Source organism: Myotis daubentonii, chromosome 2 (genome assembly GCF_963259705.1).
Source record: "Myotis daubentonii chromosome 2, mMyoDau2.1, whole genome shotgun sequence".
Taxonomy (NCBI): Eukaryota; Metazoa; Chordata; class Mammalia; order Chiroptera; family Vespertilionidae; genus Myotis; species Myotis daubentonii.
Genome location: NC_081841.1, coordinates 132,433,554 through 132,460,088, shown reverse-complemented (window position 1 = coordinate 132,460,088; position 26,535 = coordinate 132,433,554). Strand labels below are relative to the sequence as shown.

Genomic DNA, 26,535 nt, shown 5'->3' with positions numbered 1-26,535 from the left:
GACAAAGCAGTTGTCCACACAACCAGCATAGGCATAGGGCATTAAGCATACCTGCTAAACATTGAGTGTAGCTCATTCATCTATATAGAATATCATGATCATGTTCTTAAAAATATTTAAAGAAATGAGGATATGTTTATTATAAAATATCTCGTTAGAAAAATCCAAGATGCTAAACTTAATAAAAAATATGTGCCTCAAATTTTTATTGTATTTTTTTACATAAACATTTCCTTCCATATGGACATGGAAAGATTACAAAAATGTTAATGTTGGATCATTGGTGATCATTTTCTTCTTGTATTCATGTATGTTTCTCAAATGATCTATAATAAACATGTATAGTCAGGTTTTGCCAAAAATCACCATGCTACATAAAATCATGCAATAAGAACCAAAGGAATTATGGGGTATACGGGGTTAGAGCTCAATACTCAAAAACTTTGTCAGAGACATCCTATATAATAAAAGCCTAATGTGCAAATTGACCAAAGAGTGGAACGACTGATGGAAGGACTGGTCGCTATGACACACACTGACCACCAGGGGGAAGACACTCAATGCAGGAGTTGCCCCCAGCCTGCAGGCCCCAGGTCAGCAAAGGTGGATGCCCGTGGGGCCCCCCAATCACCTTGCTGAAGAAGGCGACCAACCGCAGTGGTGGGGGGTGGGGCTGGTGAGTGGGTGGCATCAGGCCGGACAAGGCAGGTGTCAGAGGGGGCCCCCTGGTTGCCACGCTGGTTGCCCCACTTATCGGCCCTGATCTCCGACCAGGCCTAGGGACCCTACCCATGCACAAATTTTGTGCATCGGTCCTCTAGTTTTTTATAAAAGGTAGGAACCTTCCCGGGCCAGTACGCTCAATTGGTTGAGCATCATACCATGCACCAAAAGGTTGCTGGTTTGATTTCTGGTCAGGGCACATGTCCAGGTTTTGGGTTGGGTGCCTGATGGAGGCAACAGATTGATATTTCTCTCACATCGATGTTTCTCTCTCTCTCAAATCAATAAAAATATTTTTAAAAAAGGTAGGAACCAATAAAAACAGTAGCAAAGTTTTACACATGTTAAATGGTCAGAAAATATATAAATACTACAATAAGTATGGCACTTCATCTTGAAATAGACCTGACATTGCTTGTGAAAGTGGGTATTAGAAGAGTTGTAGCTTGTGTGTTATTTTGAAACAGTAGAAATAGGGTTATCTGAAATCAGCTGGAAAGTTTTAACATCAAATATGGATGGATGTAACATTTAATATGTGGTACAATGAGATGGCTAGTAGGTGTTGTAGGTGTGTGCATATGGGTATTTTGTGTATTCCTTGTGGCTTGGTTCAATTGGATGGTTTTCTGCATTCATGTAGTGTTTCTCATGAATGAAACTGCACAAGGGCAAATGAGAAATCTGCATTATGCTCATACTGTTCCCTAACATATTAATCATGTTAGATCAAATTTCTGTTTTCAAAACAAGTTTTATAGCAGAAATGACTATTACTTCTACATCATAAAATACATGTATATGTATATACACAGGGTGAGGAAATAGGCTTCCAATTATTCATATGGAAAAGACTACAATAATTAATACAAGAATAAACTGCGTTTTCTCGTACTCACAACTGTAAACCCATTTTCGCCCCACCCTGTATGTTATAGGATGCTAAAAAGTATTGTGAACCTATTGTAATGCTAATTTGTGATAATTCCTGCCAGGTACCAAAGAGCATTACAGACCCAAGTCCAATTTAAATTAAAACTCTACTTGTATAGTTTAGTGTGAGCTGGTAACCAGGAATTTTTAGGGAGATTTTAACTCTATCTAGGGCTGTACACTTCTCCAAAACGGTCTCTGATCAGGCCCCCTACACTTTATAGAATCTAAGGAATTTTCACCAGTCCCCATTTCTCTCCATGTACAAGTTTCTATGCCAACAGAAATCCATGGGTACTCCCAAAGTATTCAGTGACTTTAGCACTTGCTTACCTCACAGAATGTACTTGTTTTGTTTCTAGCCCCAGAAAGTTTCCGTTATTTTCTTATATGTTCATCTATTTATTATAAAGTGTTTTTAAAATATTGAATCAATTGAATCAGTAGTTTACAGATCTGTAGCCTATCATATTGTCAGAAATGGAAGTCTATTTAATACTTCTGCAATTGTTTTGTAAAACTTAAATCGGTATTATGTTTATTCTTGATACATTTTATTTTAGTGTGTTACTATAGTCTACATGTCTGTCAAGAGCACTTACAATCTTGATTGAACTATTGTATTAGTTTACCTTAGAAATTGTGTGTCATCTACAAATTCATTTCAACTCTCAGCCTTCAACAAAGTCACTGACCAACACAGCTTCTGAAAAAAGAAAAAGGTTCAAAATTAATTTTGAAAATCTTTACAGCAAATTCATCGTAATTTTTTTGTTTTCTGGTATATACTAGTAGAATTATAAAATTAAATTTCTATAATAATCTTATACAGATAAATCAAATTAAAATAGAAATATCTCTCTACCCCAACAACTTCCAGTGTTAGATCTTTTAAAAAGTAGTACGTAAACTAAAGGCAAATATTTTATCATCAGGAGGAAGCAGAAATGTGAAGGTGTGGGCTGTGTGAGGGAAACTCTAGCACCTCTCAAGTCTACATAGCCCTCATCTTCTACAGGAGGAAACACACATTTAAACTAGTATGAAAAGAATATGCAAAGCTTAGAAGAGCTTTGAAGTGTCACACAGAGAAGTTTTGAAGGGCGTTTTGCTTTTAACAACATCATGAAAACCCATGCCCACTGGTTTTTGTTTCCTTTTCTGCTTTGTCATACTTTTAGCTCATATCTTTTAATAATTTCAGTCATGAATAAAATCTTTGTAAAATTTTTATCTCCAAAATCAATATAAGGACTTGTGTGTGTCAGTGTGTGTGTTTACAATTTCCCATCAAAACAAGAGAAAACATACACTGCTCTCCTTTAGTTCACTGCTCTTGCATGAAGAACGACAAACCACTAACTTTGGTTCTGCATCTTTTATTTTCTGAGCAGCAACTACAGGTTTAAATAGAACATTTAGTTTTTTATGTTCTTTCTTCTCAATATATGATGTACATCCTGCAATAATGTATTAGAAAAAGCACTGGCTTTGGAATCATATAGATCTCGTTTAAATCTCAACTGCTCTAAACCTCATAGGAAAATATCAGGAGTCTCTTTTTTTTAACTGACTTTTTTATACTGCTTGATGACCTGCTTTTTAAATTTAACAATATATATTAACTACTTTCCATATCAATATATGAGGCTCTCTGTTATCTTTTTCATGCTGCATAGTAATTTATTTTAAATTAACTTAAAAAATTTCTACTTACCTTTTGAAAAAACTTTTTTAAAATTTATTTTATTGTTGAAAGTATTACAGATGTCCCCATTTTCCCCCCTTTACCTCCCTCCACCCGCCTCCCACCCCACCCCAGGCCTTTACCTGTCTATTGTCTGTGTCCATGGGCAATGCATGTATGCATATAAATTCTTTGATTAATCTCTTCTCGCCCTCCTTCCACCTTTAAATTGATTTTTACAGAGCGAGGGAGATAAACATAAATATGTTATTCCATTTATATATGCATTAATTGGTTGGTTCTTGTATGTGCCCCAACTGGGGATTAAACCTGCAATCTTGGCATATTGGGACAACACTTTAGCCAAGTGAGCTACCTGGCCAGGGCCAATATTATGAGTCTTAATGGGTAGCAGCAAAAGCCTAATGATATAGCAGCAAAAGCTATCTATATATAAAAAAGTCTGAGTGACCAGCCAACTGGCCGACAGCTTAGTGGGTATGATGCGCACTGACCACCAGGGGGCAGACACTCAACGCAGGAGCTGCTGAGTGACAGCAACTTTGCAGAGTGCCCTCTTGCACTCTGGGACCCGTCCAGGGATGTTGGAGAGCCGGTTTTGGCCCAATCCCCGCAGGCCAGGCGGAGGGACCCCACCAGCCGGAGGGACCTGCTCACTCTGCAGACACCCTTTGAGTTCCGGTGCTGCCCCAGGTGCAGCTGGCTGGGGAGGGACCAGGGGAGGTTGGCTCCAGGGCATGTCCAGCCCTTTTCACCCAGTCCCATCCCATCGGCCACCTTCTAATTAATTTCTTTTCAATGTGCATGAATCCGTGCACTGGGCCTCTAGTATCACTATAAAGCAGGAACAGCACTATTCCTGCCACATAACATGTACTCTATCATGTTAGCTGTCCTATTATGTAATTTTGTACTTCATTCCCACTTTACTCAATCTGTCAAAGGACTTTCCAGACTAAATTTAAGTTATAAGAAAGTTGATATAGAAGTTGATATATCAAATAAAAAGTTGATAAACTTCTAAGACCTTATTCAACAATTACCAAATTTTTGCAACTTATTTTACCCAAAAATATACATAAAATACTTTAAAAATAGCAATACAACAATATTACTGAATATACTCCATTAAGGCACAGCCCCAAATCTATATTCTAAAATCACTAGAAATTGTTCCTTTTCTTATGTGCTATGTCACCAAAATACTGTAGTTCTGTAAATGTGTTTCAGTTCCTTTTTAAATTTTTCTTCTTTCTACCTTTTAATTTTATTTTTGAATATGTAAATATACATGTTTAAGATCAAAACTATATAAACAAGTTATATTTACAGCAATCTCTCTTCCATTGTTGGCACCTTTCCCATTACCTCTTTATACTCACAGATGACTCTATATACTATTCTGTGCCTTTGGTTTTTTTTCTACTTCATAATATATTCTGCAGGTCATTCTATATTGGTATATGGAACCTTTCTACATCTCTTTATGACTTCTGGGGAAACGAGTGACCTGAAAGGGACACCATCTACCTGGAGATAGTCTACCTGGAGATAGTCCCATTGTTGCATGTACTTTAATCAGTTCTCCATTAATAGGCATTTTGGTTATTTCTAATCATTTGCTAATACAAGTAATGCTGTTATAACTAACCTTTTATATTTTACTAGAGGCCCGGTGCACAAAAATTTGTGCACTCCAGGGGGTCCTTCAGCCTGGCCTGTGCCTTCTCGCAGTCGGGGACCCCTTGGGGGATGACCACCTGCTGGTTTAGGCCTGCTCCTGGGGAATTGGGCCTAAGCTGGCAGTCAGACATCCCTCTGGCAGCCCAGGAGCCCTCGGGGGATCTCAACTTGGCAGCAGGGAACAGGCCTAAGCTGCAGTCGGACATCCTTAGTGCTGCTGAGGAGGTGGGAGAGGCTCCTACCACCACCGCTGTACTGGCAGCTGGCAGCCTGGCTTGTGGCTGAGCAGAGCTCCCCAAGTGGGAGTGCACTGACCACCAGGGGGCAGCTCCTGCATTGAGCGTCTGCCCCCTGGTGGTCAGTGTGTATCATAGTGACCAGTCATTCCCAGTCTTTCCGCTGTTAGGGTCAGTTTGCATATTACCCTTTTATTATATAGGATAGAGGCCTGGTGCACGGGTGGGGGCCAGCTGGTTTGCCCTGAACGATGTCCCGGATCAGGGTGGGAGCCCCACTGGGGTGCCTGGCCAGACTGGGTGAGGGGGTGATAGCTGTTTGCAGCTGGTCACACCCCCTTCAGGGTGGGGGTCCCCACTGGGGTGCCTGGCCAGCCTGGGTGAGGGGCTGAGGGCGTTTTCAGGCTGGCCAAGTCCCCCGGCAACGGAAGCTCCCAGCCTCTCCTTTTTTCTTTTTTTTTTATTCTGGGGTTCATTTACCTTCTATAATTGAAATGTTGTTGCCTTCAGTGGAGCTCAGAGCCGGCCGCGGCAGGCGGGAAGCTTGGCTTCCTCCATCACTGGAGCAACCAAGCCTCCTGTCGCTTCAACTCCATGGCTGCCGGCTGCCATCTTGGTTGGGTTAATTTGCATATAGTCGCTCTGATTGGCTGGTGGGCGTGGCTTAAGGTGTGGCAAAGGTGCGGTCAATTTGCATGTTTGTATTTTATTAGTGTAGACTAGAGGCCCAGTGCACAAAAATGTGTGCACTTGGGGGAGAGGGGGAGTCCCTCAGCCCGTCCTGTGCCCTCTCGCAGTCTGGGACCCCTCAGGAGATAACGACCTGCTGGCTTAGGCCTGATCCTCGGTGGCAGAGGGCAGGCCTAATCCCTAGGTGCACCCCTGGTCGGGCTCAGAGCAGGGCCGATTGGGGAATTGGGGCGCCGCCCCCTGTCATGCACAGAGCAGGGCAGATTGGGAGGTTGTGATGCCACCCTCAGTCACGCTCAGAGTAGGGCCAATTGGGGGGTTGGAGCACCGCCCCCCGTCACACTCAAGGCAGGGTCGATGGGGAGGTTGCGGTGCCACCCCGTCACGCACAGAGCAGGGCCAATCAGGGGGTTGGGGCGCCGCCCCCTGTCACGCACAGAGCAGGGCCCATCAGGGGGTTGGGGAGCTCCCCCGTCACGCACAGAGCAGGGCCCATCAGGGGGTTGGGGTGCCACCCTCTATCACCCACAGAGCAGGGCAGATCAGGGGGTTGGGGAGCTCCCCCCTATCAGGCACAGAGCAGGTCTTATCAGGGGTTTGGGGCGCCTTCCCCTGTCAGGAACAGAGCAGGGCCGATAGGGAGGTTGTGGCCCTGCCCCGTGTCACACACAGAGCCACAGGGCGATCAGGGGGTTTGGGCGCTGCCCCCTGTCATGCTGATCCCGGTGCTGGGAGACCTTGCGGCTCCGCTGATCCCGGTGCTGGGAGGCATATTACCCTTTTACTATATAGAACAGAGGCCTGGTGCATGGGTGGGGGCTGGCTGGTTTGCCCTGAAGGGTGTCCCGGATCAGGGTGGGGGTCCCCACTGGGGTGCCTGGCCAGCCTGGATGAGGGGATGATGGCTGTTTGCAGCTGGTCACACACCCTTCAGGGTGGGGGTCCCCACTGGGGTGCCTGGCCAGTCTGGGTGAGGGGCTGAGGGCTGTTTTCAGGCTGGCGGGTGACTGAAGCTCCCAACTGCTCCTTTTTTTCTTTTTTTAATTCTGAGCCAGCTTTAGCTCTGAGGCTCCAGCTCTTAGGCCTCCGCTCCTGAAGGCAGGTATCCAGTTTGTTTAGGTTCTACAATCGAAACTCTGTATCAACTCTAGTTCTGAGATCCCGGCTGGCTGAAAGCTGGTTTCTGGGGTTGTGTTTAGCTTCTATTTTTGTAACTATGTTTCAAACTGCCAGCTCAGAGGCCTGCAGCGGCAGGCTGGGAACGTTGGAGTCCTCTGTCACTGAAGCAAGCAAGCCTCATGTTAGTTTCAAGCTGCCTGGCTGCCGGCCACCATCTTGGCTGGCAGTTAATTTGCATATCTCCCTGATTAGCCAATGGGAAGGATAGCGGTCGTATGCCAATTACCATGTTTCTCTTTTATTAGATAGGATGCTAGTGTATCTTTAGAACAAATTCCTTGAAGTTAAATGGTGGGTTGAAGGATAAATTGCATACAAAATTTCGCTGGATATTGCCAAATTCCCTCCTGGACTTTTATATCCTTACCAGCAATGCCTCAAAGTGTCTTGTTTCCTCATAATTTATAGAGCCTATTGTATATTTTTGGATTTTGGTGAGAAAGGCTTTAGTGTAACTATAATTTTTAGCACAGATTTCACTTGCATTTCTCTTTGTATGACTTAAGTTCAACATCTTTTATATTTGTGTCATCTGCATTTCTTTTTTCGTGAACTCTATTTTCATCTCTTTAGCCCACTTTCCTATGGGGTTGATAGTCATTTGCCTTGATTTTTAGGTTATTTTCATTGAGATTACCTCTTTGTGGTATAAGTTTAAATATGTCTTTCCACTTTGTCATGGCATTTTCATCATGAAATTTTTGTTAATTAAGGTGGCATTTAGCATGGTTATTTTTTTCTGGGATTGAATCATAGTTATAAAATCATTGGCTTACAATTTCATAGACTTCAAATTTGTTCCATAACTGTCTTGTTTGTATGTTGCTGTTGAGAAGTTTGTTGCTAACCTCTTCTTTATGACTGGAAACCCAGAGGAATTTTTCATTATCTTCAAAGTCCAATAGTTTTGCCAGGACATGACTCATAGAGTTGACCATTCTGGACCAACTTTTCCAATACACAACAAGCTTTCTCAATATGTAGATGCAAGTCTTCTGTTACTTCCAGAATGTTTTCATTGATTGAAGTTTAAAGATTAGCTCTACTATTGTTTTTCTTCCTAGGAACTCTAATTTTACATATTGTCTATATCAATCACTTTCTGTCACTTTTTACCTTTCTTCATTTAATTTTCATTCTCCTGTTTGTCTTTCCTCAATGCCCTTTATATTCAATCAAATTTATTTTTCTTCAGGTACCTTAAATGTTAGCTTAATTTTAAAAGACAATTTTAAAAAAACTTATTGTTAGCATTATGTCTCCTATTCCCCTCCATTTTGTCCTCCTCCACCCAGGCTCCACCCCAGGCCTACCTTATACTATTGTCTGTGTCCACGGGCTATGCATATATGCATATGTTCTTTAAAATTTCTTCCCGCTCCACCACCCTCCCCTGTATAGTCTGTCATTCAGTTCCATGCATCCATGTCTCTGGACCTATTTCGTTCATTAGATTCTATATATAAGTGAGATCATATGATATTTATCTTTCTCTGATTGGCTTATTTCACTTAGCATAATAATCTCCAGGTCCCTCCATGCTCTCAAAGGGTAATAGATCCTACTTTTTACTGCTTAATAGTATTGTTCTGTAGTTTTCTTTAGCTCTGTAGTTGGATGTTTTGGGGGAGACTTCATCAACTGAAATATTTTGACTCTCATTTTGTGTTTCCTACTTAAAGTAACTTTACATGGATATTGTCTACCATTTTCTGTTCATTTTGAGTGTTTTTATTTTCCTAAACCAGATAATAGTAGTACATAAACAGGAGTGATGGATTTGGAAGAATTAGTGGACTTTTTAGTTCAATAGCACTTTGTGTTGGTATATAAAAGTATAGTGTTTTAAATCAGTGACTTCTTTTGGGTGTGGGGGTGGAGAAAGTATGATCTATCTTCTGTTTCTCCAATTTCTACTACCTCTTCTTTCTCTTTACCACCAAGCCTCTAGGTAACTGATGCCTCTTCCAAGTCATCCTCTTTTCCCATAAGCAGTGCCTTTCTGAAACTGCCTCTTTGGTCCCATGCACTTTCAAGTCCCTTCCTTTTGTTTAACAGCTCCCAAACCTCTTGGTATTTCCCACCTTAGGGTGGAGTTTTCTTTTTCTTGAGTTAATCTGCATTCTATTGACCCTAGCTCATGCTTACCTCTCCTGTTCTGAACAATCTCAACCTCACTTGCCACTTCAGCATAGGTTCCATAGCTTGCTCTGCTACATTTCAGTTTATTTCCCTACATACTCATAATTTGATATTGTTAGGCAAGGGTGGTGGTGCTTTTATCTGCTTCCTTTATAGATCTGTATGGTATTTCAAAGGTGAGTTGTCATCATCCTACAGAAACCTGGAGTCAATTTTTATATTTTAAATTCATTTTCTAGTTTTATTGCAAGTAGTCAGAATTTCGTTTGATTATTTTAGTTTTTGGAGCTGAGGTTTTCTTTGTGGTATAACATACAATTTTTTATAACACTCCCCTGTGCACTTGAAAATATGTATTCTCTATTTGTGGATCTTTAATATAAATATGTGAGAACTACCTTACTGTTTATATACTGTGACTAATTTTTTTTTCCACTTAACTGGACTTATTTTTGAGAGGTGTTAAAGTCCCCTTAGCAGGTTTCTATTTCTTCATACATCTCTTGTAATTTTTATTTTATGCGAGCTGTTGATATCTCATTTGATAGACATTTCAAAAAAAATATTGTGAATGCAACCCTTAACCTATAAAATATTCTTCAACTTTTTGAGCTAAATTCTGCCTTGTCTGATACCACGATGATGAACTCTGATTTTTAAAAAGTTGCGTTTATCTGATATATCTTTACCCTTCCCTTTATTATTAAAGTTATTAATCCACTTTATTATTTATGCTTTATACAGCTGTGTCTTCTGTATACAGCAATCATTATGTTGAGCCCATTTGTTTATTAACCTGGTATATTCTTGGTGTTGTGATATTTCATGTCCTATTAATTTTGTCTGTGTACACACAAGTATAGAGAATGTGTGTATATCACTATGTGGTCTGTTTTATTTGCTCTTTTTAGGAGAGGTTTCTTTTAGTGTTTAGTTGTGTAATTTGTTCTTGGGGTTAATTCTATAGTGACATCTTTATGTAATACTGTTCATTCCCTCCCCCTCTTAAGATAGTATTAATTCCCTGCTATTAGCAGTAACAAAATTAGTAACTTTTTATTACTTTCTTTCTCCCCCGCCACCTACTTTTGATCACTGGTATAATTTTTATTAGTGTTTTATCTTATATGTCAAAGTATGTATACTTAAAGTATGTTTAAGTTTCCATCAATCAGCTTCAAGTACTACCCTTTTCCTCACAAATAATTCTTAAGAGGAAAACCACCACTATACTATACTTTTCATTTACTCTCCTTTCCCCTCCCATTTTTTTTTTGTGTGTGTGGGTTATAGTATTTCTATCTTGTCACACTACATAACACTTACATACTTTCTATCATCATTTCCATCTTTTAATCTTAGTGCTACGAAAAACATATTCAATGATCACCACTTGGCCTAATGTTGAAGATTCTGAAATCATTTCTTGGTTGTCTGAAATCTGTTCTCTGGTATATTCTTCAGGAAGGATTTATAGGAACAATATTCCTTGAATTTTCTCATGTTTATAAATGTTTGTTGATGCCCTGTGAAAGGACAGAATGGGACTGATAGCTGTGTCCCTAACTCCTTTTCCAAGAAAAAGCCGCAGAATGTATCAGTTACTCAGCCTGCCCTTATCTCAGGCAATGGGAATGCAAGGGAAACTAGCCCAAGGCCAAAAGTATGCTAGCCACCTCCCCTGTCTTTGTGTAACCAGACCCTAGCTGCACCCTGCCCTTGCGTCACTAGCCCCCAGCCCTCACTCAACCAACCAGAATCGGCCAAATCAGTGGTAAGAGTGTGCCCCCACCCCTCGACCCCAAGTGCTATAAATTCTTTGTTCTCTTGGGACTCGTGTGTGTGTGTGTGTGTGTGTGTGTGTGTGTGTGTGTGTGTGTGTGTGATCTTGCCACTGCGCCGGCAATGGAGGCAGAGGGACCAAGCCTGGGCCTGAATAAAGGCTCTTTGCTTTTGCATCGGACTCGGCTCCCTAGTGGTCTGTCTTTGGGGGTCTTGAAATCTGGGCATAACACCCTGAATTTTTTTTTAAATGTTTTTAGTGATTTCATAGAGAAAGGGATAGAGAGATAGAAAAATCAATGATGAGAGAGAATCATTCATTGGCTGCCTTCTGCACACCACCCCACTGGGGATCGAGCCTGCAACCTGGGCATGTGCCCTGACTGGGAATTGAACCTTGATCTCCTGGTTCATAGGTCAATACTCAATCACTGAGCCATGCCAATTGGACAATGTCCTGAATTCTTGAAAGACAGTCGAAATAGGAAATATTTATTTCCTTGGATATTTTTAAAATATTGCTTTATCATCTGGCATAAAATAGGTTACTGCTAAAAATCTAATCCAATCTAATTTTCTTTCCCAGTTGAATTGATCTTTTTTCCATGGATACAAAAGGAATTTTTGTGTTTCTAAAAAGCATTGTATAAAAATACACCTCAGTGTTAACTGTTCTGGGTTGAATTCTCCAGATTCACAGTGTCTTTCAACATATACAGATTTAAACATTCTCTAACATCAAGTGTTCTTGAATTATAATTCTAATAGCTGTTCTGTCCCATTACTTTTTCATTTTTTTAAATAATTTTTTTTAAAGAATAGTTTATTGATTTTTAGAGAGAAGGATGAGAGAGAAACATCAATATGAGAGGAATATTGATTGGCTACCTCTTACATGCCCCCTACTGGGGACCGAGCCCACAAGGCATCTGCCCTGGCCTGGAATCAAATCGGCAACCTTTGGTGCACAGGACACCCAACCAACTAAACAACACTGCCCAGAATTGGCTTATATTTTTTATTTTGAGAACACAAAATTTGTCCTTTTAAGTGCATTTAAGTATGCAATCCAGGGGCATTAAGTATATTCACAATGTTATGTAACCATCACCAATGTGCTTTGATTTACATTTGGGTAACTAATACATATATTTTGGTTCTCTTTGCCTGTCTTGTCAATTTTCCTTTACTTCCTTTAAGGCCTAGTCATCTCATTTCTAAGCTCCTTTAATTTATGATTCGTATGGTTCTTCAAAGGTTTAATCTTTTCCTTAATTTCTTGACTTATTTTGAAATATATTACCATTTTCATCTGTTTTATGGTCACATTTTTTTATGTGTTTTCCTTATATGATGGCTCATTTTGAAGTTTTTTTCTTTTAACTTAATATATAGTTACACCAGAGTCCGTTTTCCCAAATATTTGTGTTATTCTGGACTGAGAGCTTCATTCCTGTGTTATGTATGGACATATTGAATTTTTAAAAATCCATTCTTCAGTTGAGAGACATTTGGATTGTTTCCAGTTTTTGGTGATTACAAATACAACATTTGCAGAGAAGTGATTATAGGTTTTTGAGAATAAACAAATAATCTTTTCTGTCAAAAAAGGGAGTGTAGGCAGCTGCCATTTTGCTCTGTGTGACTTGGCAACTGCCATTTTGGCTCACATGACTTACCGCTCTCCTGTGGGCCACCATTTTGAAACAACAGAGGTCAACCCCTCCTGTTCTCCTTTAGCCAATGGTGCAAGACTGTGAACCTAAGCTCCAATCAAGAGTGAGGAACAGATCAGGTGCATCAGGTATAAAAACCCAGTGGACCGCCCACTCGGTGTATGTGCTGCCAGACTCTGTGTAGGTACCGACCCTTCTGCAGAAGTAAAGATATTTGCCTTGCTGCTTCACTCCCGAGTATGCTGTGTGTTCTACCAGGACCCCTGATTCTGGGGGCTCATCTAATTTCTAACAGGTTTTTATTTCACATTTCATGAGAAAAGCATATAAAAATAGTGGCATCGCTCGGCCAGCATAGCTCAGTGGTTGAGCATCGACCTATGAACCAGGAGGTCATGGTTTGATTCCCAGTCAGGGCAAGTGCCCAGGTTGTAGGCTCAATCCCCAGTGTGGGGCATGCAGGAGGCAGCTGATCAATGATTCCATCTCATCACTGATGTTTCTAATTCCCTCTCCCTTCCTCTCTGAAATCAATAAAAATATATTTTTTTAAATATTGGTGTCTTATTATGATTTCAAATGCAAATTGAAATCATAATGTGATGCCACTACATATCTCATATAATAAAAAGAAAAACTGATAATGCCATTGCTAGCAGGAAAGGGAAGCTGATGGCGCTCTCTTATTTTGCTGATAAAATTCACCCTAGAAGAGGGACTACTAGGTCATATAATTAGGGTGTTTGTTTTTGTTTTTTTAATCCTCACCTGAGGATATGTTCCCATTCATTTTTACAGAGAGATAGTGTAAGTACAAAGTAGTCCCTAGGTCTGAAGTTATAAATAATAGGCCACAAGGTACCAACCTTACTCTTCCCAAACACAAATACAGAAACCTACCAGAACCATCAAAAATTCATGAAATCATAACTGAAATGATGGAATTGTCCCTGTCCAGTGTGGTTCAGTTGGTTGGAGCATAGTCCCGTGCACCAAAGGGTTGTAGCTTCAGTTCCTGGTCAGGGCACAAACCCAGGATGTGGTTCCATCCCCAGTTGGGGTGCGTACAGGGGGCAACTGATCACTGTTTCTCTCTCACACTGATGTTTCTCTCTCTCATTCCCTCTCTAAAATCAATAAAAAAGCATCTTGAGGAAGGGATTTAATGAAAAATGATGGAATTGTTACTTAAAGCATATATAAAAAAAACCTTTATGAATATTAAGATAGAGAACAAAAATCCTACTCCTATTGTGTTAGGCAGTTAGACAGACATGAGTAGAGCAAGGACAATGGGCCAGGTACAAAAGGTCACCAGAGTAGGAAGCCCTAGGTGCCTAGGAAAGGACAATTGTAGGGTGGGACCTTGCTCTCAAGGTGAACTTTCCTCCCTTAGAATATCTCTTGTCCTACAGATTGGACCCCCTGACCTTTCCTCTGGAGAGATATCATCTAGGCCCCAGTTGTATTTCAGCTTCAGGCCCAGAAAGTAACAAAACCAGACCAGCAATCCCATGGATGTCCTCAGGACCAACTGCATTGGATCATGACCCCTGCCCTGGTGCCACCCAGTCAATCAGTGGAGACTTAGACCCTGAAAGGACACACCTGGAAAGCTGCTGAATAGTCTATTGAGATCTTCCCCTGGGACCTCCCCTAAAATCTCCACCCTTAAAACCCTTAGGACAGAGGCCCCAGTGAGCTCCCCTTCCAGGGAGCATACTCTTGCCTTTCCCTCTGCACTCCCCACCCCAGGCTCTTTACCAGCTTCCTCACTCCTAAGCTTCAAGGGCCCTTCCTTTGCCTCTATAACTTGTTTACTAAGCCCATTTCTTCTAGGAATTACTTTTTCTACTTCTGTGATTAACCAAGTAAATGTTCTCTTATAGTTTGGGTCTTGGCTCTGAATGCTTTCCTCACCAGAACTCAAGTACCAAGGTTGCTGAACCCAGGTCCAGTCTGATCCCACCAGTGTAATACCTGGTGCAGTTCCCACTGCCTACAACACTACCACCACTTACAAATAGTCTGTATGCGCTACCATAATACATTTTGTTGTTAATCCGCGCCCAAGGATATTTTCCATTGATTTTTGGGGAGAGTGGAAGAGAGAGGGAAAGACAGAGAAACACAGATGTGAGAGAAAAATTGATTGACTGCCTCCTGCACAAGCCCTGCCCGGGGAGGAGCCTGCAACCAAGGTACGTGCCCTTGACCGGAATCTAACTCGGGACTCCTTGGTCGGCAGGTCAACACTCTATCCACTGAGCCAAACCGGATAGGGCCTACCCTAATACATTTTAACCTTTAATGTAAGCACCCAGCATATAATGGCAGGAAGTGAAGCAGCCATCTTGATTCCTAAGATGCAGCTGCATAATGAGGATGGCAGAGGAACAGGTTAGAGGGAGCTTAGGTCTCTGACAACTTTTTGTAGCAAAGCTACCTCATTAGTTCATTCTTTTACACATGGAAGAAATACATTTTTAATATTTAAAAATACTTTTCTTTTCTCAGTCACAGCAGCCAAATCTGTATCATAACTAATACAAATTCCAAGTTGAGGAATGTGGACCTTGTCAATAATACAATGTCATATAAGTGTGTGTTTTTAATTGATTTGATAAAGAGAGGGAGAGAAATATCAATCGACTGCCTCCCATACATACTAGTATGTGCCCAAATCGGGGAATCAAACCCACAACTTGGCTTTGTGCTCTTACCAGAATTAAATCCACCACCTTTTGGTGTGCAGAACAATGCTTCAACCAAATAAGCCACACTGGACGGGACTCATATAAGTGTTTTTAAGAAAAAGGGCCTACTGTGATGAACTGAATGTCAGTAAAAAATTTTAACAAGGACGGGGTCAAGGGTGGGTAACTAGGCATAACTCCAAGTCTCCCACTCCCAGACAGCGTCAAGGTCCTGATTAGACCCTTGTAACTGTAAATCAAGGACATTTGTGTTTTCTGGGGATAAAAGCTCGCAGAACAGAAAGCTCGGGGCTGTTACAGAAAAAAGCCTGTGGCAGTCACTGGCCAATTTCAATAAATCCTCGCTTGCTGTTCAGGACCTAATTGGAGTTGGTGGTCTTATTCTCGCGAATGTTGGTCCACAACATTTGCAGGCCGGAGCGAGATACCCGACAGGGGTGAGTGGGACCCCCTATTTAGGGCAGGAGGCTCTCACCCGGCGGTAGAGGAGAGAGGGACCCCCTATCTAGGACAGGAGGCTCTCCCCCATCCATCACCAGGCAAGCGGGGAAGACTTATTGAAAAAATCCTGCAGGAGGTAAGGAGGCGCCTGGGGCGAGATCTCACAGGGGAGTCAAGGGGAGGGCTGGACGCAGCACTACCTCCCGACTCCAGCCAGTGCCCACGACGGTGGCCACCGCACAGGACTTGTCTGTCTGGTGTTTGTTTTCTAGTGTTTGTTGTCTGGTGTTTGTTGTCAAAATGGGACAGTCGTTGTCTGCTTCTGTGTGCTCCCCGCTGCAATGTTTTCTTAAGAATTTTCAGGACTTCAAGAAGAGAGCCGGAGGCTACGGATATGATGTTAATGCTTTTAATTTACAGCGATTCTGTGAACGGGACTGGCCCACTTTCCAGGTGGGGTGGCCGGATGCAGGGTCTTTTGATCTGACCACTGCCTACCGGGTCGATTATGTCATATACGGCTGCCCAGGGCATCCTGATCAAATTCCTTATATTCAGGTTTGGGTTGACATATTGTCCAAGAAACCCCGGTGGATGAGGGCTTGCCTCCCGAGGGGAAAATCAGGACAGAGACAGACAATTCTTTTGACCGGGCCCCAGAAGGGAAAGGCTCCCCTGGTCCTTTAGGGAGAGCAGGAAGAACAACCCATTAGTCTGCTGCCCCCTATGGTCCCCCGGCGCCAGATCCGGGTGAGCCCCGGCCTCAGGCCCAGGCCACGCCACCAGCTCTTGACCCGGAGCCCCTACCTCCCCCGACGCCAATTGTCTTCCCTCCGGACCCACCGGTGGGAGGGGCTTTGTCATCCTCCAACACCTTCAGTCCGTCCCATACTAGACAGGGAACAGAATATGGAGCTTCTGGGGGTGTTGGGCCAGCAGCCCCAGCGCCTCTCCTGCCCTTGAGGCAGGCTGGGCCACCGGACCTGGGCCCAGACAGCCAGCCTTTCATGATTTATGTCCCTTTCTCAACTAGTGATTTGTATAATTGGAAGAATCAAATCCCTCTTTTTCTCAGAACCCTCAGGGTCTGATCTCTCTGCTGGAGTCAGTCTTTTTTTACCCACGTGGGATGACTGCCAGCAGTTACTGCAGACCCTCGTCACCTCAGAGGAGAGAGAGAGGGTGAAGGCGGAGGGAGGGAGGACTGCTTTTCTCTGAAACTCCCACTGTTTAAAGGGAGACAAACAACTGGACTGGGAGACAGGGGGATTAGTCGAAGAGATCAAAAGTAAGAGAAAAAATCTGTGGGGGAAAGCAACGGGCCCTGGGCTGAGAGATAGGGGCAGGTGTCGGCAGTTATTTTACTGGCTACAGACCACTATGCAGGCGTAAGGGTTTCGTCTGTAGCTTACCAGCAGATGCCTTATCAACTGACTTCAAGGTCGCAAGTTTTCTGTAAGCACAATTAATCTTTCTCTGCCCTAGTTTATTACATTAAAAACAACTAAACTCCCAGGAGCGAAGTGGAGGGGAAATGGAGCTAAAGTCTGCAGCCACCCTGGCGATTTAGAACTGGTTGCTAGGCAGACTCAGCCCCCGAGAGCCAGGACAAAGAAGGGGGGCTGGATGCCCAAGCTGCCTGCAGTGGCCCTGAAAAAAGCAGCAGCAGCAGCAAGAAAGTGGGGGACAGCATAAATTTACCTGACACTAGAGCTGCCCTGCTGCTGCCCAGTGAGTAATGAGTGTTTTACAACAAGCAATACAAGACTTGGGCCTTTGGCTTGCAGGCTACAGCAGTTAAGCCAGAAGCCAGTGACAGGTACTAGCCTTCCTACAGCCCCAGGAATAGAGCAGCAAGCCTGGGATCTATGAAAGCTGCAGATAGAGCTAGTAAAAGCTCCCTGTTTGCAAATGTGCTGAAAGGGTTTAGAACCTGTTGCTGCTGGAAGAGAAGGGGCTGATATCCCCTTCCAGTGCACTCCCTTCGAAGGGGCCTGGTCGCTGCTCTGCCATAGAGGGGACTGGTGGGAAGACAAGGAAAGCTGGGCCCTGTAACTAATAAACAGGGTTAACAAAGGGCAAAGAAAAGGGCACTCTCCCTGGACCTGGGAGCCATCAGGACTTTGAAATTCTCCAAGAGAGGAGGAGTCTGACTCAGAGACTGGCCAGAACCTCATTGGGTTAGGAGGACCGGAGGCTGCATATTGAACTTATAGACTGCAGTTTGCTAGGCAGAGGTTCAAGCCCAGTTGTATAGGGGTTAAGCTACCTGTGTACAGCAAAACAACTTTCTCCTGTGCCAGAATACATTTTAAGGAAATTGGACAGACTGAGTTTATAGCTAGAAAGAAGAACTGGCCGCAATGCACAGCCCTGACAGTGGCCTGCAAAAAACTGTATAATAACAGAAGATTTAGTTGCCTGAAGTGGCCATAGTGCCAATATTATGTTTCATTGTATTAATATATTGTATTAACCTTTGATTCTCTTACAGGTTTGAATGTAGCTGTATCTGCCAGCAGTTGCTGTAAACCAGTGATGGGTCTACAGTCTTTGGTAGTCTTTAGGAGTAACTGGCAAGTGTCCAGATTCCCACGCTGAGGGCCATTGTTATGGCTATGTGTTAGCTGTCCTAGAAGAGGGCTATGTGGGGTGAACCTCAAAAGTAGAGGGTGCCTAGCTGCCGAGAGGGCAAGTGCCCAACTGGGCAAAGAAAAATACCCATTAGGTTTTGGTCTCTATTGAGAGACAGTTGACAGTTAGCAACCTGTATACTGTCTTGTCGGTCTGTGTGACCATGCCCATGTCAGAGGTGGCACAAACCTCAACTGTAGGAAACTGGGGAAGGCCTGTTTAGAACAGAGGAGGTTAGTAAAGTGGTGAACACTAGCCCTCTGTTACAGGAATTACCGACCCTGTGAGGTCCTGTGACATGTAAAACCCTGTAAAGAAATAAATCTCCTTTAGTCCGTTCCAAGAGAACAAGTCAAGTAAGGGAAACCCTACTACAGGGACAGCTGTGACTGTCTATCTGAATATAGACACGTTGTAAATTTCTTCTTGCCATTTAAAGACAATTACTCTGAAGAGTCCATGAAAAGGGACTGGCAGGAAAATCAGAAAATCTTAGAGCAGGTCAGTATGTTTTTCTCCTTATATAATTCCTCCGAAATTTAGCAGTGCTTAATAAATCATGGCAATACATTTCTTTGCATAAATTCAATAAGACTGGTTCCTAATAGTGGTTTTATTAACCAAAAACTTTGACTGGCGTATCATGTTTTAAAGAGACCTGTCTAGACTCTGAAGACTTGAAGCCATTAAGAGTGCCACAGGAAAAGCCTGGTATCCTGCTTGGGAGCCCTGAAGATGGCTGGCGCTGGAGCGTCATGCCCTACCATCACTGGCAGTTGGTCAGAGTAGAAGGGGAGCAATAAGGACGTCTCTGCGTCCCTGCGGAACCCCCACGCACTCTGGGCCACGATGAGTAGGAGGGCTACTGAGATGGGCCTTAAAGCCTAGAGCGTGGGCCCAGGTCGAGTCTCTACAGGTGAGGGATTCACCTAACTCAGCAAATACTGTAGGCAGGCCTGATGGCAGCTGGATAGCTTGGCTTCCTGGCCCTATGGGGCACATTAAGATTCAATCATGAAATTCTGGCAAAGATAATCACTTACCATTCTTGTTGTGCTTATGCAAACATCAGGCCAAATTGAATACAACAGATAAATTGTTCTTAATTTGGTTTTCTGATAAACACAAAGGTAATTTTAAGGAGAAAAACTCTATTTCAATAAAGATTAAAACTGAAATGTTTTCTTTCCATCAGGTCACAAGCCCACCTCCTTCTGTGCCCAGGCCTCATCGTCCCTCTGACAGACAGCAAGCATCTCTTGGCTCTGAGAGAAAACTCCATCCCTCCTCAGCACAAAGCGGTTACAGAAGAGAAATCCAACGCCCATTTTCCCTGAAAGAATTCAGAGCCAGGATCCGTGAGGTAATATATTAGGCAGTTAGACAGGCATGAGCAGAGCAAGGACGATGGGCCAACTAGTGCTACCAGATGTAACTAAGTATTTCCATCTCTAGGTATGTGAGACAAGGTGCATAGCCAAAGAGGTACTCACCTAAAGTCTCAGCCCCTAGAAAAGGTTGGTAGACTATTTGTCCAAAAGACTTAACCCCTTTGCATTTGAGTATTTAGGTAACCTACTTGCCTCTGGGCGGCAGCAGCCCACCAGCCGAGTGATGCCTAGCCTGAGTAGAAGGTGACCTCTGACCAGACAAACCCGCTGAGGATCATCCTCAAGAAGACAATGGACCTGGCCAATCAACGTGCTCTGATCAAGCAGCAAAGGAAGCCACCAAAAGACCAGTAGGGCCCTTACAGGTCTTAGTGGCCCTCCCAGACTGCCAGCTGCCAGACACCCCAACCTACACCAAGAAGGAAGAAGAGCAAGCAAAAGGACTAGGGGCCCAGGTAACCAGGGGAGGATGGCTGAAACTCCCGGACCACCGTCTGTTCCTCCCAGAAAGCCTGGGCAGAATCATCGTAGAGCAGACCCATAGGGGCACCCATCTCGGAGGCACCAAGCTGGCTGAGCTTCTTCGCAAGGATTACTATGTTCTAGGACTACAGAGGATGGCCAAGGATGTGGCTCAGAGATGCCAGGCGTGTGCCCAAGTGAACCCCGAGCCCCCCTATTACGTAGGGATCGGAGCTTGGGCTCCATTTGGGGCAAGTGCAGCCCACGTCCGCAACATGTCCACGAATGCAGAAACCCCGGGACTATGTGCATGGGGAAATGGGAGGAGGGGATTAACTTTAGGAAATATTACTAGAGCTGGGCTGTGTGTCACATCTGCCAATTACTCCCTCCTCGATTCCCCCTATGCAGAAAATTGTAACCAGACACTCCGACTTCCGGAGAGACCAGGGCCCGGGACCCCCTGGTACCTGGTGGCCCCAAATGGTACCTGGTGGGCATGCATCACCAGAATCACCCCCTGCATACCCTCCCTAAACCTCCAGACGGGGCCCGAGCCAGGGCTCTGCATCCTAACTCATATCCTGCTGCAAGGGGAAGGAGGAAGGGAGCACCTCCTCATAGAGCCTCAGTGGATTAAGAGAGCCCTGGTGCTGGTTCCCCTACTCGTAGGACTCGGAATTGCAGGATCCACAGCAGTAGCGACAGCCGCCCTAGTGACAGGACATCAAAATTACAAAGAATTGGGTAATCAAATTGACCAAGACCTGAGTACCCTAGAAAAATCCATAGGACAGTTGGAGGAATCAGTGGGTCCTTAGCTAAAGTAGTCTTACAGAACAGGAGGAGACTCGACCTACTCTTCCTGAAACAAGGGGGACTGTGCCTAGCATTAAGGGAGGCGTGCTGCTTCTACACTAACCACTCCGGGGTAATCAGAAAAAGTTTAAGTCAGTTAAGGAAACGGCTGATGGACAAAGAAGAGGCCCGTAAGGCAGAGGGAGACTGGTATGAGAATCTGTTCTTCTGGTCCCCGTGGCTCACAACCCTCCTATCCACTGTGGCAGGGTCCCTCCTCCTCCTAATAGGTCTCATTTTCCGACCCTGCCTGCTCAGGTGTCTCCTCAATTTTATCCAAGACCGAATCCAAGCTGTCAAACTCATGGTCCTGCACACCCAGTACTCTCAGCTAGTGGATACTAGCGACGAATCCAGGGTCTGAATTCATCTCTTATGACCAGTAGGTAGTGTGATGAATTGAATGTCAGTAAAAAATTTTAACAAGGATGGGGTCAAGGATAGGTAACCAGGCATAACTCCAAGTCTCCCACTCCCAGACAGCGTCAAGGTCCTGATTAGACCCTTGTAACTGTAAATCAAGGACATTTGTGTTTTCTGGGGATAAAAGCTCGCAGAACAGTAAGCTTGGGGCTGTTACAGGAAAAAGCCTGTGGCAGTCACTGGCCAGTTTCAATAAATCCTCGCTTGCTGTTTAAGACCTAATTGGAGTTGGTGGTCTTATTCTCGCGAATGTTGGTCGACAACACTACAGCCTGCTTGGATCAGTGGATGAGTGTTGACCTATGAACCAGGAAGTCACAGTTCGATTCCTGGTCAGGGCACATGCCCAGGTTACAGGCTTGCAGGAGGCAGCTGATCAATGACTCTCATCATTGGCATTTCTATCTCTCTCCCTTCCTCTCTGAAATAAATACACACACACACACACACACACACACACACACACACACACACACAACAAGGGCCTAAATTAGGGCAGTAGCAATGAGAGCAGAAAATTGAGAAGAAAAGCCTTTTTGGAGGATGAAGTAACAGATTATACTAGTATAGTTGGGCAAAAGGAAGTAACAATTCCAAGTTTTAAATCTGAGCCACTTAACCAAGATAGGAAACATAAGAGGAAGAGTTGTATACAAATTAAGTTGATTTAATGGTCCAAAGGCTTTGAGTAATGTGTTTTAAGTACTTGGGAGACAAAATTAACATACAAATGAGATCACAAAAGGGAGCAGTCACATAATAAAGGCAATCTTTTAATGTTTCAATTCCTTCATCTTTTTAAAACGCTAAACATATACTACTTTGAATGTTTGTCCTTTAAGTGAAGTAACCTGAATGTCCTACAAGTTTATCTCACAAACATTTTCAGCAGCTAAGGGACATCCTCATGATTCAGGAATTCAATCAATTTCATTGATCAACTGAACAGCACAAACTACAGTGGTCATTTGGACCTTTACATTGTTTTAAATCATTTAAAGTTTTTAGTTACATTGTTTAATTTGTCCCCATAATGGAGCATACCAGTTCAAAACCAGAAAGTGATGGCAAAATGCACAAAATTAATGAATGACATATACTATTATATGATCAAAACTTGCCCTGGCTGATGTGGCTCAGCTGGTTAGAGCATCAGCCTGTACATCAAAAATTAAAAGGTAATGTGTTTGACAGGCTCGATTCCTGGTCAGAGCACATAGCCAAGGCCAGGGCACATGGGGAAGCAATGGATTGCTATTTCTCTTTTACATAAATAGTTTTCTCTTTCTCCCTTCCTTCCTCTCGCTCTCTCAAATCAATAAAAAACATATCCTCAGATAAGTATTTAAATTAAATCTATCTATCTATCTATCTATCTATCTATCTATCTATCTATCTATCTATATATACACACACACACATATATATATATGTATATACACACACACTAATAAAGAGCTGATATGCTAATGGTCGATACACCATAACAGTAATAACCAGGTCATTAGCATATTAGCTGGGGCGTTGCTCCGGAGACTGGGCGGAATTGAGGCAGGACCATCCTGTGCCAGGGAGGGCAGGGGTGAGAACGCATAGCGCCCCCCTCATCAGTCCTTCACCACCAACCGCTCGTACTATGAGTGCCCTGTGGTCCACCTGCCAGGGGAAGGAGCACAGCACAGCAGGCGGGAGGCTTCCACGCTCTCCTCCGGCAACCATGACAGGGCGGAGCCTCTGCATTGCCCCTGAGACAGGGTGGAAGCCAGGAGGCGCCCAGAGAAGGCGGGACCAGCCCTAGGCGACAGGAGGGACTGAGGGCAGGGCTTGACACGGCCAGAGAAGGTCAGAGGGTTTGGGGGCTGGGCCAGGTGTGCTGGAGCTCTGCATGGAGAGGTTCCTGTGTCAAGGCAGGGCAGTGCCACGCCATTTCAAATGGCGATGGGCTCCTAGTCCTATCTAATAAAAGAGAAAAATGGTAATTGGCGTACGACGATACCCTTTTCATTGGCTAATCAGGGCTATATGCAAATTAACTGCCAACTATGATTGGCAGTTAACTGCCAACAAGATGGCGGTTAATTTGCATATGTAGGCACAATGCAGGGAGGCGAAAGGGAAAGCAGGAAGAAGCCCCCTGCCACTCACAGTGATCCGAAACCCAGGGGGGAGCTAAGAGCTGGGGGGCAGGGCAAAGGCGGCCCTGGGGCCGCCTTTGCCCTGCCCCCCAGCCATGATCGGAGAATCAGGTGCCTTTGCCGCCCTGGCCAGTGAAAGCAGGAAGTAGGGGTGGAGCCAGCGATGGGAGCTGGACACAGTCGAAGCTGGCAGTCCCGGGAGCTAGGGGTCCCTTGCCTGGGCCTAAAGCGAAGCCCACGATCGCGGGGCCGCTGCAGCTGCGGGTCCCCGCTGCCCGGACGCCTCAGCCAGAGGTGTTAGGCCTGGGCAGGGGCGGAGCCTGCAACCGCGGGGAGCTGGGGGTCCCCTGCCCAGGTCTGACACCTCTGCTGGAGGCCTCAGGCCTGGTCAAGGGGCCGATCCGGTGATTGGCGATCGGAGGGTGATGAGGGTCAACTCCTCTGGCCGAGGCATCAGGCCTGGGTGGGAGGCGGAGCCGGGGATTGGGGGGATATGATGGTCCCCTTGCCCAGGCCTGAAGCCTGGGTCAGAGGCGTCAGGCTTGGGAGGGGGGTGGAGCAAGCGATCAGAGGGAGATGGGGGTCCCCTGCCCAGGCATGATTCCTGGGCCAGAGGCCTCAGGCCTGGGCGGGGGCCAGAGCCAGTGATTGGGGGGAGATGGGGGTCCCCTGTCCAAGCCTGACACCTCTGGCGAAGGCGTCAGGCCTGGGCAAGGGGCCGATCCTGCGATTGGAGGGTGATGGGGGTCAACGCCTGAGGGCTCCCAGTATGTGAGAGGGGGCAGGCTGGGCTGAGGGACCCCACACACACACACCCAGTGCACGAATTTCGTGCACCGGGCCCCTAGTACATTAATAAAAGTGTAATATGCTAATTAGGACAGACCCTTCCAGACCTCCATCCAGACAAAGCCACAGTGGCTGTGAGACCCCGGGGCTCAAGGCTGCCTGCCACTGTGGCTCAGGCAGCCTTGAGCCCTGGAAGCTGCCAGGCCTGGGGCTCAAGCAGTGAGGCTCGGGGCTCAGGCCTTGTAGCCACCTCGGCCGGTTGTGGCAGCAGACAGGAGGAGGGGGCCTAAACCATCAGTAGGACATCACCTGAGGGCTCCCGGACTGTGAGAGGGAGGCAGCTGGGCTGAGGGGCCCCTACCCCCAGTGCACGAATCTTCTAATCTAATAAAAAGCAAACATGCAAATTGACCGTACCTTCACTATGCCTTAAGCCACACCCACCAGCCAATCAGAGTGACGATATGCAAATTAACCCAACCAAGATGGCAGCCAGCAGCCATGGAGCTGGAGTGAGCAAGAGGCTTGGTTGCTCCAGTGATGGAGGAAGCCAAGCTTCCCACATGCCGTGGCCGGCTCTGAGCTCCACTGAAGGCAACGAAGTTTCAATTATAGAAGGTAAATAAATCCCAGAATAAAAAAAGAAAAAAAAGGAGAGGCTGGGAGCTTCCATTGCTGGGGGGCTTGGCCAGCCTGAAAACGGCCTTCAGCCCCTCACCCAGACTGGCCAGGCACCCCAGTGGGGAACCCCCCCACCCTAAAGGGGGTGTGGCCAGCCTAAAAACAGCCATCAGCCCCTCACCCAGGCTGGCCCATGCACCAGGCCTCTATACTATATAATAAAAGGGTAATATGCAAACTGACCCTAAGAGCAGAAAGACTGGGAATGACTGGTCACTATGATACACACTGACCACCAGGGGGCAGACTCTCAATGCAGGGGATGCCCCTGGTGGTCAGTGTGCTCCCACAGGGGGAGCTCTGCTCAGCCACAAGCCAGGCTGACGGCTGCCAGTACAGCAGTGGTGGTGGGAGCCTCTCCCACCTCCTCAGCAGCACTAAGGATGTCCGACTGCAGTTTAGGCTTGCTCCCTGCTGGCAAGTGGACATCCCCCGAGGGCTGCCGGGCTGCCAGAGGGATGTCTGATTGCCAGCTTAGGCCCAATCCCCTGGGGAGCAAGCCTAAGACTGCAGGTGGTCATCCCCCAAGGGGTTCCAGACTGCGAGAGGGCACAGGCCGGGCTGAGGGGACCCACTCCGCTGAGTGCACAAATTTTTGTGCATCGGGCCTCTAGTATATATATATAAAACTCTGTGATAGGCATCAGGAATGGCATCAGGTGTTAGATCAGTGGGGTCAGACCAGACTTGGGTTCAGCAACCTCAGTATTTGAATTCTAGGTAGGAAAGCATTCAGAGCCAAGACCCAAACTATAAGAGAACATTTACTTGGTTAATCACAGAAGTAGAAAAAGTAATTCCTAGAAGAAATGGGCTTAGTAAACAAGTTATAGAGGCAAAGGAAGGGCCCTTGAAGCTTAGGAGTGAGGAAGCTGGTAAAGAGCCTGGGGTGGGGAGTGCAGAGGGAAAGGCAAGAGTATGCTCCCTGGAAGGGGAGCTCACTGGGGCCTCTGTCCTAAGGGTTTTAAGGGTGGAGATTTTAGGGGAGGTCCCAGGGGAAGATCTCAATAGACTATTCAGCAGCTTTCCAGGTGTGTCCTTTCAGGGTCTAAGTCTCCACTGATTGGTTGGCACCAGAGCAGGGGGTCATGATCCAATGCAGCTGGTCCTGAGGTCATACATGGGATTGCTGGGTTTTTGTTTTTTTTTTTACTTTTCTGACCCTGAAACTGAAATACAACTGAGGCCTAGATGTTATCTCTCGGGAGGAAAGGTTAGGGGGGGGGGGGGTCCAAACTACAGGACAAGAGAT

The 26,535-nt window shown here is 45.1% G+C and overlaps 1 protein-coding gene across 10 annotated transcripts in view; it reads right to left on the bottom strand.

Annotated features, from left to right (window-relative positions):
• Window positions 1-26,535, bottom strand: part of CAB39L (calcium binding protein 39 like) — a 159,561-nt gene that overhangs the window by 128,272 nt on the left and 4,754 nt on the right. For 6 of the 10 annotated variants that reach the window (XM_059684594.1, XM_059684604.1, XM_059684596.1 and 3 more), the window contains exons 2-3: window positions 3,487-3,565; window positions 2,289-2,362 (exon numbers count right to left, since the gene is read on the bottom strand). The gene's annotated coding sequence lies outside the window, so the exon portion shown is untranslated. The remainder of the gene's footprint in view (window positions 1-2,288; window positions 2,363-3,486; window positions 3,566-26,535) is intronic. The other 4 variants (XM_059684597.1, XM_059684599.1, XM_059684601.1 and 1 more) reach the window with 1 other exon arrangement.